Source organism: Phalaenopsis equestris, unplaced genomic scaffold (assembly GCF_001263595.1).
Source record: "Phalaenopsis equestris unplaced genomic scaffold, ASM126359v1 Scaffold000002, whole genome shotgun sequence".
NCBI lineage: Eukaryota > Viridiplantae > Streptophyta > Magnoliopsida > Asparagales > Orchidaceae > Phalaenopsis > Phalaenopsis equestris.
This window is the reverse complement of record NW_018164444.1, coordinates 78127065-78139706: the sequence shown is the minus strand read 5'-3', so window position 1 is coordinate 78139706 and position 12642 is coordinate 78127065. Positions and strand designations below refer to the sequence as shown.

Genomic DNA, 12642 nt, shown 5'->3' with positions numbered 1-12642 from the left:
GCGGGGTCAGCTACTATATATATATATCTGTGCGCGCGCGCGCGTGTGCGCATATTCCCTTACATAAGTTACCATGTTCAAATCTTGCAGCTAAGCAAACACTATAATTAGCATAATTTTGTATGACTCTTAGGTTCGACATTATGCCTCAGCTTGATACACTACAAAAATTAGTCATATTTAGACAACCTCATGACAAGATTGTTCATTTTTCTATATTATTTTTATAAGCATAAAAAAGTGAAAGAGTAATAAATATAATGTCATAAAAAATTTTGAAGCCCGATACCTTCTTTTTTACCTCGTGGCCTTTATGGTAACAGATTTAGAGCAGGATTTTACCTGGATTTAACCTAAATCTTGTACGAATTTTGGAGCTAAATCTATTTTCGATTGCATGAGTTTGGAACTTGAACCACACATGATCTTTTTAAGTAACTTGGGGTAGACGAGATTGCGGTTTTAATGACAAAGATATATGGTACTTATTATACTTGTGACACATTGCGCTGAAGTTCAGCGTGGTATTTTACCAATGGATGTTTTTTGGTTTATTGTGGTTATATGACTTAAATATAACTCAGCAAAGTCTAATACCTATGTGTTAAAAAGCAATGGGAGGAGAATTATTTAAAAACCCATCAAGCTAAAATTAGTTCATACGTGTTGTAAGAATTTAGTGCTACTAATGAACTCAAGAAATCACCAAATATAACAGTGAAAAGACATGTTAGAAAGTATGGCTGTTCCTTAGTATCTAAGACAAGTGCCGATTGATTTCAGAAGCCTATACGTGATGAACTTCATGATGAATTACCTGTACTAATAATCATACATTGCACTATTGATTTGAGTTCTAGATTATCATTACCTAATTTTCCATATTATAATTTGAATCCAGCTAATGCAAGATTTTAGTGGGTATTTTTCTGCCTTTGATGGCGCTGCGGTATTCAATGATGTCGAGTATTTTAGACGCAGTAGAGAGTAAGTATGATCAGCCTATGTGTGAGATGGTGGCTTGGCTTAGTTCTTGCAAGAGGGATGTGGATGGGGTGCAGATAATGAAGAGGGTAAGGATAATTATGATGACATTGTAACTTCATTAAAGAATAACGAGATAATCACAAGATTTAGGGTGGTGATGATCTCCAAATCAACTCTAATCAATCCTCAAAGTCTTGCAAACAAACAAACATCAAATTGTTTTATTCACGAGTAATCATGGCTACATATGGTGGTCAATCTTTGGTAGATATGAAATTATTTTGGTTAATTACAATCTATAAGGGTTGAATCTGAAGCAACTAATTTCCATTTATTGGATACAAGGAAAGAGTGGAAAGAGTGATATTGGAATATGCAAGTAATGTTTTGCAATAATGCAAGTTTTGGTCAATCTTTATTTGGAAGGAGAGTGTCACCATTTGAGCACGAGGTGGTTTATCTTGAAGGATAGAACCAACCATACCTTGTAAGGAAAGTGGAGTGGTTCTTGAGTGATTTAGATCGTGGACTTTAATCATGTGATTTATCATAATTGATCTAGATTATATCATCTTTAAAAATTGAAGGAGGTTTTGATCGTTTAGGTAGGGTTTGGACATCCATCCTTCCCTTTTGTTCACATGGTCTTGATCCTATTCATGTTATCAAACTACATGCGTTTGTTTTATTTTGGTCATTTTGCTATTTCGTATGTTCCACAATTAAGAATTCTATTCTATAGAGTTAAATTTGTTGTTTTCATAACAAATATCTTCCTTGAATCGACAAGGTTTTGAAAGAGCATTACCCTATATTGAATGAATTTAAGCTTTAACAAATGGGTTACTTTGAACATATTTATTATGTTTACCCATTATTGAAGAGTTACAACAACATAAAGATCATGCTTACCATTTGTATTTTGAGGGGAAGTTGAGCGGCTTTCGAGTAGGTTCAATGGATGGAGAATCAGGTTTTGAAAAGAGATTAGGGGTAAGCCAATTAGCGACTTTTTGTGAAATAAAAAGTTTTCTTAAGATAAGTATTTTGTAAGATCGGATTTTGGTAGTGCTAGGGAAGGTTTTATCTATTAGGTTTTATTTAAGTTTGTGATAGTGTAGAGGTGGATGGGCATGATTGAATACTTGATCCACATTTTGGTTTTTGAACTTTTAACATCATGATTTGTAGCATCTTTAATTTGATCGGAAGCATGATTTGGTGTGTCAAATTTATGATTCAATATTTATTCTTCAATGTCCAAATGATGTTGTGGCACATTTTGGGGTAACATGTATATATAAAATAAAGGTTAAAAGGATAAAATTTGGAAGTGGTGTATTGCTATTTCTACCAACAACAACAACAAAGCCTTAATCCCACTACGCGGGGTCAGCTACATGAATCCTTTTCTCCATTACGCCCTATTTAGTGTCATTTTTCATTGATTGTTATTTCTCCCAATCAATGAAAAATATGAAGCAAGTTTTTACCTATAGAAGCGCTCCACAAATTGATACCGTTGATGATTGTGTGATGTATTTACTTCTCAAATCTTTTAGGGATTAATTCTAATATCAAATGATGTAAGATTGTTGTAGATATTTTAACGTTTTTTTGAGATAGTTGGTATTCGAACATATTGATTAGTATGTTTGGACTTGATAGAGAATAGTTGTGGATGGACTATATGTGATGGTGGAGGTTTGGATGAGAGCTTGCAAGAGAGATGGAGAAGATGGGTTGCAAATATTTTAGTGGGAAAGGATGCATGTGATTGCCTTGTAATCTTATCAAAAATGTACTTTACACAAAGTTGCAAGACAACCAATTAGATTAAAAAGCATAAAGAAAGGAATTTAAGATGGAAATGATCATCCTACTACAAGGGAAGAACAAAATGATGTTATCAATAAGTAATTCTGTAAGAAAAGAAGTGACTAGGAAAGCTCAAATTATTTATTTTTTAATGAGTATACAACAACAACAACAACAAACCTTTATCCCACTAAATGGGGTCTGCAACATGAATCATTTTTCTCAATTGCGTCCTATCGAGTGTCATATTTTTATTTAATGTTAATAAATTAATATCATTTTTATACAATATGCCAAAGTCTTTCTTGTTCTACCTCTGTCTTTCTTAACATAAGTATCTACTCTCCTAATCGGATCATCGGATGGCCGACGTTTAATGTGACCAAACCATCTTAGACGACTCTCTCTAATTTTGTCCGTCACTATAGCTACATCAACCCTATCATAGCTATATTCATTTCGTATTTTGTCTCTAAGTGAAAAGTCACTCATCCACCTAATCATCCTAATCATTCTTATCCACCTAATCATTCTTATCTCGACAACACTTAACTTAGCTTTATGCTTCTCTTTTAAAGGCCAACATTCAGCTCTTGTAGGTCTCATCACCTTCTTATAAAATTTTTCTTTCAGTCTAAGAGTTACTTTTCTATCACACAATATACCATTCCTCCACTTCAACCAACCAAAATTGCGTTGAAATAATAAAAACAAAAAATCATTACAACAACAAACACAAAAGAATTGCCCCTAGCTATGTAACTACCCAAACTCTCACCCAACGAGTTATTGTCTATTTTGGCTTAATGATCTTATGGTTTTGTTTCATTGATGCAACTTCCTACAAGCACATTAACTTTGGAGTTTCTTATAAAATTCCAACTGTTACATCAAAATGTGTCTTAATATTTAAGTTCTTAGCTTCATTTTACTTACGGATTTTATAAACAATTCACCTTTTTATCATTCAGGGATTGATGATTGATGTGCAGTGAGCAATTCGTGGGCTCTTCTTTTCTTTTTTGGATATTGATTTGTGGCATAGGTATTTTCTTATATGCAATGAGTTTGTGCCATTTAATTTTTCTTATCTAGCTATGCTGCCGGTCTTTCTTTAGTAGATAGCCTCCAACAAATTCTATGATTTTATAGCTTCTATTTATAGAACGTGAAGATAAATAACTTAGATAAATCTTATTATTGTGGCCTTTGTTAAATATGAAATTATTGGAGCCAGTTACTATGCATTATAAGAATTAATGTCATGTTCTGGCTACTTATTATGTTTAAGGAAGAAGAGTGACATTAAAATAAATCAAATAATGTAATGTAATAATGTAAGCTTTGGATTTGCTTTATTTGCAAAGATAGTGTCACTAATTTGAGCTCATGCTGCTTCATCCTGAAGGGGTATTATTAGCCATGCCTTAAAGGAAGGTGGAGTGGTTATTGAATAAGCACATAGAAAGTCTTGAATTGGAGGTTCTGACAATGGATGCTTTCCATTTGTTTGGGGTTGCTATAATTGATCTTGATTATATTATGTTTAAATTTTGAAGGTGGCCGACCATGTAAATTGGTTTTGAAGATCCAACCTCCATTGAATTCATATTCTCGGTATTAATCCTCTTCATGTCATTGATCTTCATGCTTTTGCTTGATTTTAACATTTGTGCTATATCTGTAGCTAAACATGCTAAAGCTTAAAAGACATGTAGATTATTTTTCTAATGGAGGTTTGTTAGAGAGAGTATGAGCCCTTGTGGGTAACCTGCAATACTAACAACTAAGAAAGATGATTGTTGACAGTGCGTGTGGGTAGTAAATCAATCAATAGGGGTGTCATCAAATATTAGTTTTTTATACCTAGAGGTTGGCTGATGTGATGACTAGCGCCATTATGTTTTCAAAACTTGTTATGAAAAGTGATTTTCAAGTTAGAACAAGCGTGTGAAGTTTGCTTTTTTTACTAAAGATGGAATGTAAGAATGGTTGGTCTGACTTTTGGATTTACTAATGCTTCAGGTAATGCATTGAATACTTTTATGAAAATTGTGAATCTTATTCTTCTTTTTTTCCATTAAAATAGTTTTTTATGTACTTTGGCGATATTTTATCTTATTGAACCACATGATCATTCGGTGCATATTACAGAAGTCTACAAAGCATTGAAGATTTATAAGTTATATTTAAACTTTAATAAGTTATGTATTATCAAATCAATCATTATATTTTTGGAATTTTCTGTCTTTGTGGACTATGGTTAGTCTTAATAAAGGCACCATAATTAATAATTGGCCATCATCTACTACTAATTTTATATGTATTTCAATGTTTTCATGTTTTGAATATGTTTAATAGATGACTTATTAAAGACTTTAGTATTGTGTTGGCACTAATCATCAACTCTGTTAAAAGAGAAATTGATTTCCAAATCTACTTGCTTTTAAGAATATCAACGAGAAGCTTACAAATGTATTTCTGTTTAATGGGTTTTCAAAATTTAAGATTAGAATTTTTAAATATTAGGGTACACTCAGATCAAGAATTTAAGTGTTTTTTTAATATTTCAACAAATATTTTGATCAAAGTGTTCAAGTCCCTTCGTTAGATATAACTCGAGTAGGAACACCCCTTAATCTCCTGATTTAATTCTCATTAATACTAGAATTGTACAATTCATCTCAAATTACTAATCTGAGGTCAGATCTTCATGAAATTAATAGTTCACTCATGAAATTCGGTTAGCTGAACCCTTAAATAATATTAATTATATTATTATTATGAATATAAAATTTCAAGGTTAATTTAGTGAAGCTTTTAATCTTTTGACTTATTAGAAAAATTTATCAGTATCAATTTTTAATTTGAGTTTAATCTCAAATTTCTCCTCTTATGTTAAATTTTTTTTAAGCATGAATCTTTTTTTATTATTTTTTTCTTTTTCTTTTCATTTTCAAGTAGGATTACTATATCTAGTTAAGTCTTTTTTTTTAATGGTTTTTAATATTAACCCTATCCTAAATCAAATTTTTATTTACATCCTAACTTTTCCTAAAAATATTTAAGTCAATCAATACTAATTTAGAATCAAATCCATTAAGTGAGTATGACGAAATTTTATAGTGCCGAGGTATTAATTTTATAAATATTCTTTTCTCGAATTAAGAACTTATGAAAAATCGCATTGATTAGGTATTAATAGAGTTATAAATCAGGTAATAGTAAGTTGCTAACCCTACTAACAGTTTCAGAAATACTTGTTGCTGTTGTTTAAAATTTTTTGCTTATTATTAAAGGCCACCTATATCTTTTCTGCCTTTTGCCCCTATTTTTATGTAAATTCAAAATTTAAATTTCTATTTTATATTAAGGGGCAATTTTACACATGTATAGTCCCCCCAAACCTGTTTTACACTGAAATCACGAAACATGCAATCAATACTTGAACATAATTATGGGCATTGAAACCTATGTGGGGACACAACATGAACATTGTGCTGCCATATTTAAGATATCATGGATAGAAACAACGAGCCTACATGGTAGTCACAAGTAATAGAATCAATAGATGAGTTTATCATAGCACATCACTAACGAAAAACTTCAACATACAGATGTTATATAGAAATTTGCAAGGTTCAACATCAAAATCAGAAAACATGTTTATATAAATAACATTCATCACATCTAGGGCATCACATCATATGTCCATAAGTACAATCATAGCTTCTTAAGAAAATATAACATAGGGAAAGGGAAAACCATTGCTATGAAGAAATCACAGGTAAGCTGTCATAACATTTAAAATCAAACATCTCCATCCTCATCATCATTATCATCATGATCCATGTGCTCGTCCGGATCTCAGTACACCTCAAAAGGTGGAGCAGTGGGGAATTGCACTGGATCAGGCTCGACAGTTCACCCTTGACGACGGAACAACCCCTATTTGCGTCAAAATACCGATGCATATAACTATGCTGACGTTGATGCTAGACTGCATATTGATCTGAATGTTGATGTAGTTCATGCAACTCCTACTGCTTGATTGTTGAGTCTTGGAAAGGTGTTAAGGTGCTTCAAAATTGCAGACAAAACAATAGAGAACTTAGTTCTAGGTTGCGAGGAACTGGATTGCGAAGTACTGGGTTTGGTGGAACTCTCTCATTTCGCACAATCAGTTTTGTTATTCCTATGTAATTGATTTTTTAGTAATTGGTCTCGAAGGTCTCAGTTGCTCCACCCGCTTCTCATATTTCACACTGGCTCTAATGCATAAGGTAAATATCACCGCTGGGTGTCCAAACCCTATATTTGACCCTCCTTTAAGAATATTGCTAATAGAGGTGCTGATGATCTTGCCTATGTCAATAGTTTTCTCCACCTGAATGCTGTGGATTAACACTGATCTCTCCCTCGTGACTTAGCTAAGGTTGCTGGTTGCATGAGTTTAGCATAAATGAAATAATGACAAGCTTTGGATTCATCATTCAATACAGTTGCAGAGAACTTTACCCTCCCTTGCTCTCTCATCCTCCACTCCCATTACCTATCGGTAAGGAGTTCAATAATTTCGGAGAGGCGGATTCATTAGTAGGAAATCCACAATGAAAATCTTCTGGGATATCGAAAATATCAAAAAAAAGAATTAATTATTGGAGAACTAAAATTTACCTGCTTGCTCTGCACGAAGACCTTTTCATCGTTATTCTACTTTAAATTAACATAGAATTTTCATACCATTGGAATCGCAACCACCCCAGTCTTATAGCAAAGCCTCTCCCAACCACTCCCAGGGGTAAAAAATTCTCTACTAAATCAATTTTTCGACATTAACGATTTGTTGTATCAGGTTAATGCTTCTAGGTTGACGAATTTCTTAGAATCAGTGGTTTGTGGTCCTTTTCCTCCCTTAGTTTTAAGAGCCATAATCAAGCTAGAAGGGAAGAATAGTAACTCGAATGAAGAAGCAAAGCTCAAAGTTAATATTTGAAAGAATTATGAATCAAGGAGGAGATTCTTACGATTGGTAGGGAGAAATTTTAGGGTCTGTTTGTGACAGTTGTAGATCATCAACTGCAACTTAGCTGAATCAGGAAACTGTTGTGGGGAAACTGACTGATTGTTTATTTTTTACAGTTTGAAAACTGTTATGTGACAGCTGTTTCTGAATAAATGAACATTCTGTCTCTGCGCAGTAATGCTGTTTAAAACAGAACTGTTATAACGATATAGTTGATACTTGAGAAGCAAAAAATAACTTCAAAAAAGTTGAAAAAAATAAGATTCACACCTCATATAACATTGAATACTAAATGTACTATAAAAAGAAAAAAAAATAGGAAAATCACATTTAAAAAAATAATAATATTAATTTTAAATTCTAGTCGACGTATGTCCCGAACTACGTCGTCCTCCAGGGATGCCTTACAACCCTGATCACTATCGGCAGCGGAATCTGCGGGCTGTCTACCCACTAGAAGAAGTCACACTTCTCCGGACCAGCTGCCCATTGCAGACATTTGTAGAACTTTCTCCCATAGCTATGTACACAAGGTGATGTAAGGAAGATTGTAGTCCGCAGTGACAAAGCATTCGTCTGGAAGTCCCTGAAATCTTGGAGCTCATCATTCCTGAATAATTAAAAAGACAATCCATTAGTCATAACAAAAGATGAAATTGCTAAAAAAATAATTAATTACAGTTATCAGCATGCGTGAGGTCTCATAGAACTTAGCACACCAACCAACGAATCTGTCATTACAAAAAAACGGTAAACCTTATATAAACATGAGTTTTTGGTTGCCCAACATAAAACGAACCTCCGGTGTGTCATATGTGCATATCACTAAAAAGGCCATTCTAAAGAACCTCATAAACCGATATACAAAGAAGAGAGCAAATTAGTTATCTTCATTAGGATTTTACATGTAACGTTAAACAACAGCGCCCAACAGACCATCCAGAAGAACCCATAAAAGTCAAATGTCTTCTCACTAACATTTCATACCAACCCAAAAAAAACATGAAATGCAAATGGGAAAAATATAACCCGTAGAAATAGTGTAAAAAGTTCAAACCATGCATATAAAATGTAAAGCACAAATTACTTTAAATAAAAGAAATATACTACTGAATGTTCAATGTATAACATTGAAAAAATTACAAATACTCATATTAGCCTCCTACATGAGGTTGATACTAGCACTTAGATCTTATTAGGCTTTTCTGAAGAACTTTATTTCTATCGTACCGAGAATGATAAAATTACCATGGTTTTTAAGTTTTTGAGGAAGTTTCTTTTGAAGAATTGCATTACATTCCTCTCTCAGGATTACAGTCTCAGAGTGCATTGTTTTATTTTCCCATTGAGAGTATCTCTCATAAATTTAACAAAACTTGATATCCGCTCTAAGGCCTTGACAAAATAAATGTTGATTTTGAAGTTTTTAAGTACTTTCAAAAATCTAGAGAACTTTTGACAAGCTTTATGTTTTTGAAGTCTCTGGGACAAGTGTGGCAGTGGTCTCTCTTGTTTCTTTGTAAGTGATGAGTCAAGTTTTTCTAAGTCCTGAATCAATTTTTAAACTCAGGGTTATCTTTTCCTTCTTTAATCTTTCCTAGTCACCTCTTCCAACTCATTTCCACTCGCTCCTTGCCTATTTTGTTGGGAGTCACTTCCATGTTACTAGGAAATGTCCCTTGGGGTATGCTACTCAGTAAGCTATCAACCTTATTTGATTTTCAATATTTCTTATGACTGTAGCTTGACTTTTTAATTGGTTCCCTATTTGTAACACAATATCTTCAAAATTTATTTATTTATTTCCTTAAATTGTGTATTGGAAGTGAATTCGGGTGGGTAGGTCAGTATAGGGTTTCCACTACCCTGATTATTCTGATTACTACACGGTTGGGTTGGTTACTACTCCATTATTGTTTTCTTATTCCTTGACTATTGTTATTTCAGGTAAAATTGGGGTGATTCTTACAATCTAGATTATAGATTTTCCGGAATATAGGTTGTTAAATTTGTTTCCTATGACATTGAAGAATTCAACAGTCACAACACTAGGATCAACTATTTGTTCATTTTTATTTTCCTCTATTACGATTGATCCTAATGCATAATTCAAACTTAAATTGTCCAACTTCTTGGATATTGTAGCCACTTGTGATGTTAAAATTGTTAACACTAGGGCTGTAAACGAGCCGAGCCTGAGCGAGCTCAGGGCCGGCTCGTGTTCGGATCGTTCGACATTGGCTCATGTTCGAAATGGCTCGTGAACGCTTTGTTCGTGTTGCTCGAATAATATTTTCCAGCTCGAGTTCGGCTCGAAAGTGGAGGACATGAGTCGGAAGAGGAAGAGGAAGATGACTCGGAACTCAGAACTCGGAACTCGAAAAAAGAAGAGGAAGACAAAAAACAAACCCTAAGCTCTCGCCGTCAAAACCCTTTCGTGATTTTGAGGAGAGGGAGCGCGGCCGTTGCCGACTCGTCGAACGTCTTTTGTGATTTTGAGATGAAGGAGAGAGTCGCCGACTCGCCGAACGCCTTTCGCGATTTTGGAAGAGGGAAAAACAGCCGAACCCGAGCTATTTTGAGAGGAAGGAGAAGATTCAGGACATGGAGAAGCAGCCGAACCTAAATTTATACTTATATATTCTATTATATTAATTATATAACTTATATTATATAAATATATTATATTTATATAAGTAATATTTATTAATAATTTGTTATATATTATAATTTATAGGAGCCAATTCATGTTCGACTCGTTTACATTGCGAGTTTAAAAAATTGTTTGTGTTCGGCTCATTAAGTTTAACGAATGGGCCGAATACGAGCTGTTCGCGAACAACGAGCCAAATTGATAGCCCTAGTTAACACGTGTCGTGCATACTATCTATCTTCATAGAATTAAATTTATCTGAAGGCCATTAAAAGTTATTAGCAGTTATTTCCACTATTAATGAATATGCTTCCTTAAATGGTCTTGACATGAGTTATCCCCCAATTGTAGCATCTATTATTGACTTCAACGATCTCACCAACCTATTATAGAAGGTCTGAATTATAAGTCAGTCCGGTAGGACATTATGTGAGCATTTTCTTAGTTCCTTAAATATTTTCTAGGCTTCACTTATTGCCCTTCTGAGTAAAGGATGTATCATTCCTAAGTTGACAGTCTTAGATGGGGGAAATATTTGACCAGAAATTTTTAGGCCAAGTTATGCGGAGCTATAGGGACCAACATGTTCTTAGTCCAACTTAGCTAGGCCCTCAAGGGGGGTGCCACCCATGCTCCCCTTCCTTCCCTTTTCCTCTTATTCCCTTTTTCCTCTTCCCATCTTTCCTTCCTAGCATTTGCGAATTCTCAATTTTTATTCTTTTATTAGTCTTTGCCTATTAAGAATTTTTCATATTATAAACATTGCCTAAATTATAAATTCTTATTATTTTTATTCTTTTCTTTATTTTAAAACATTGACTAAAATAAATCCCAAGCCTCCTTATAAATAAGAGGTGGTATGCTTGGAGCTTCTCAGTATTTGGGGTTAAGCGATTTTTGAATTCAAATTACTGCCGCAAACGCTGTTCCCTTTAAGGGCTATATCCGAAGGTGAGGAAGTGCTCTGACCATCCCTTGTTATAGGTGATGATCATCTACAAGGGTTCGAGTTGTGCTCCGGCTGTAGCTGTTAAGAGATTTCTGAATTCATATTACTGCCGCAGATGTTGTTCCCTTTAAGGGCTATATCCGAAGGTGAGGAAGTGCTATGACTGTCCCTTGTTATAGGTGATGACCATTTCCAAGGGTTCAAATTGTGCTCCGGCTGTAGCCCAACCCGAGAAGTCATTTATCTTACCATACTTTCGTTTCCCTGCTGCTATTTCAGAATCCAACCACCACGACCATCTTCCTGCTCCTATCCATCCACCCTCTTGCTTCTATCTAGCCACCGCAACCTCTTTTCAACTGCTGCCAACCCTGTTCCTTCCCTCAGGACTCTCTCCAACTGCTTTCTTTCTCATCGACCACCTACTAGCAACCCTTCCTGCTCCTCCCAACCCTTGACCGACCCTCCTAGCAGCCCTTACAGCTCCTCCCAACCCCTGACTAGCCTACCCAGCAACCCCCAGCCTAGTTGCCCCCTCCGACTTATGTCTAGCAGGCATCTGGTCCTCTCCAACACCTTCAGACCACTCATCCGACTCCTCTCAGCAGCCACTGTTCTATCCTTGCCCTGTCGTACTCGTCGCAGAGGGGGTGTTTCTATTTTATGTTATTGCCTTTTCTTAAATTCAGCAATCCTAATTGTCGTTTACTTTTTTACTTGTGCTCATTATATCTCATTGAAAAGTCTTCATTGTAACCTTGTGGCGTCCCGTAATAGTAGTTGCAATTTTGAGTCGTAGTTTTGGTTTTACCTCTCGTATCATTTGGTATCAAAGCTAACCCAACCCTAGCCCCATCGTTAGCATTCACCCTTACCCTAGCTACCACAACAAATTTCTTTTTTTCCCCTCTTTTCTTGAATTGTCCTTCTCTTTTGCTCCTCTTTTCTTTTTTTTCTTTTTTCCACAGATCCCAAACCGTCAATCATGCCATTAAGAAGAAATATGCACCAACATACCCTGGAAGAGATACGACGAGAGCTTTGTTGCCTCCATCAAAGACTTGTGGGATTGAAGATATATGACACAAGAAGTTACTTTCGACCAAGACCTGGAGAGTCGAAGGGGAGAGAGAAAAGGAGTTGAATCCCTTCCATAGGGATAATTTCAATGATGATGAAGACATGTCATGATGTTTTAGAATGATATTT

General features: G+C 34.8%; 1 protein-coding gene across 3 annotated transcripts in view; it reads left to right on the top strand.

The window, feature by feature from the left end:
• Positions 1–12642, top strand: part of LOC110023874 (BCL-6 corepressor-like protein 1) — a 32632-nt gene that overhangs the window by 3838 nt on the left and 16152 nt on the right. Inside the window, exons 2-3 of one of the 3 annotated variants that reach the window (XM_020723516.1) lie at positions 3777–3850; positions 4365–4422. The exons of 1 other annotated variant lie outside the window; for it this stretch is intronic. The gene's annotated coding sequence lies outside the window, so the exon portion shown is untranslated. The remainder of the gene's footprint in view (positions 1–3776; positions 3851–4364; positions 4423–12642) is intronic. One more of the 3 variants, XM_020723507.1, reaches the window with a different exon arrangement.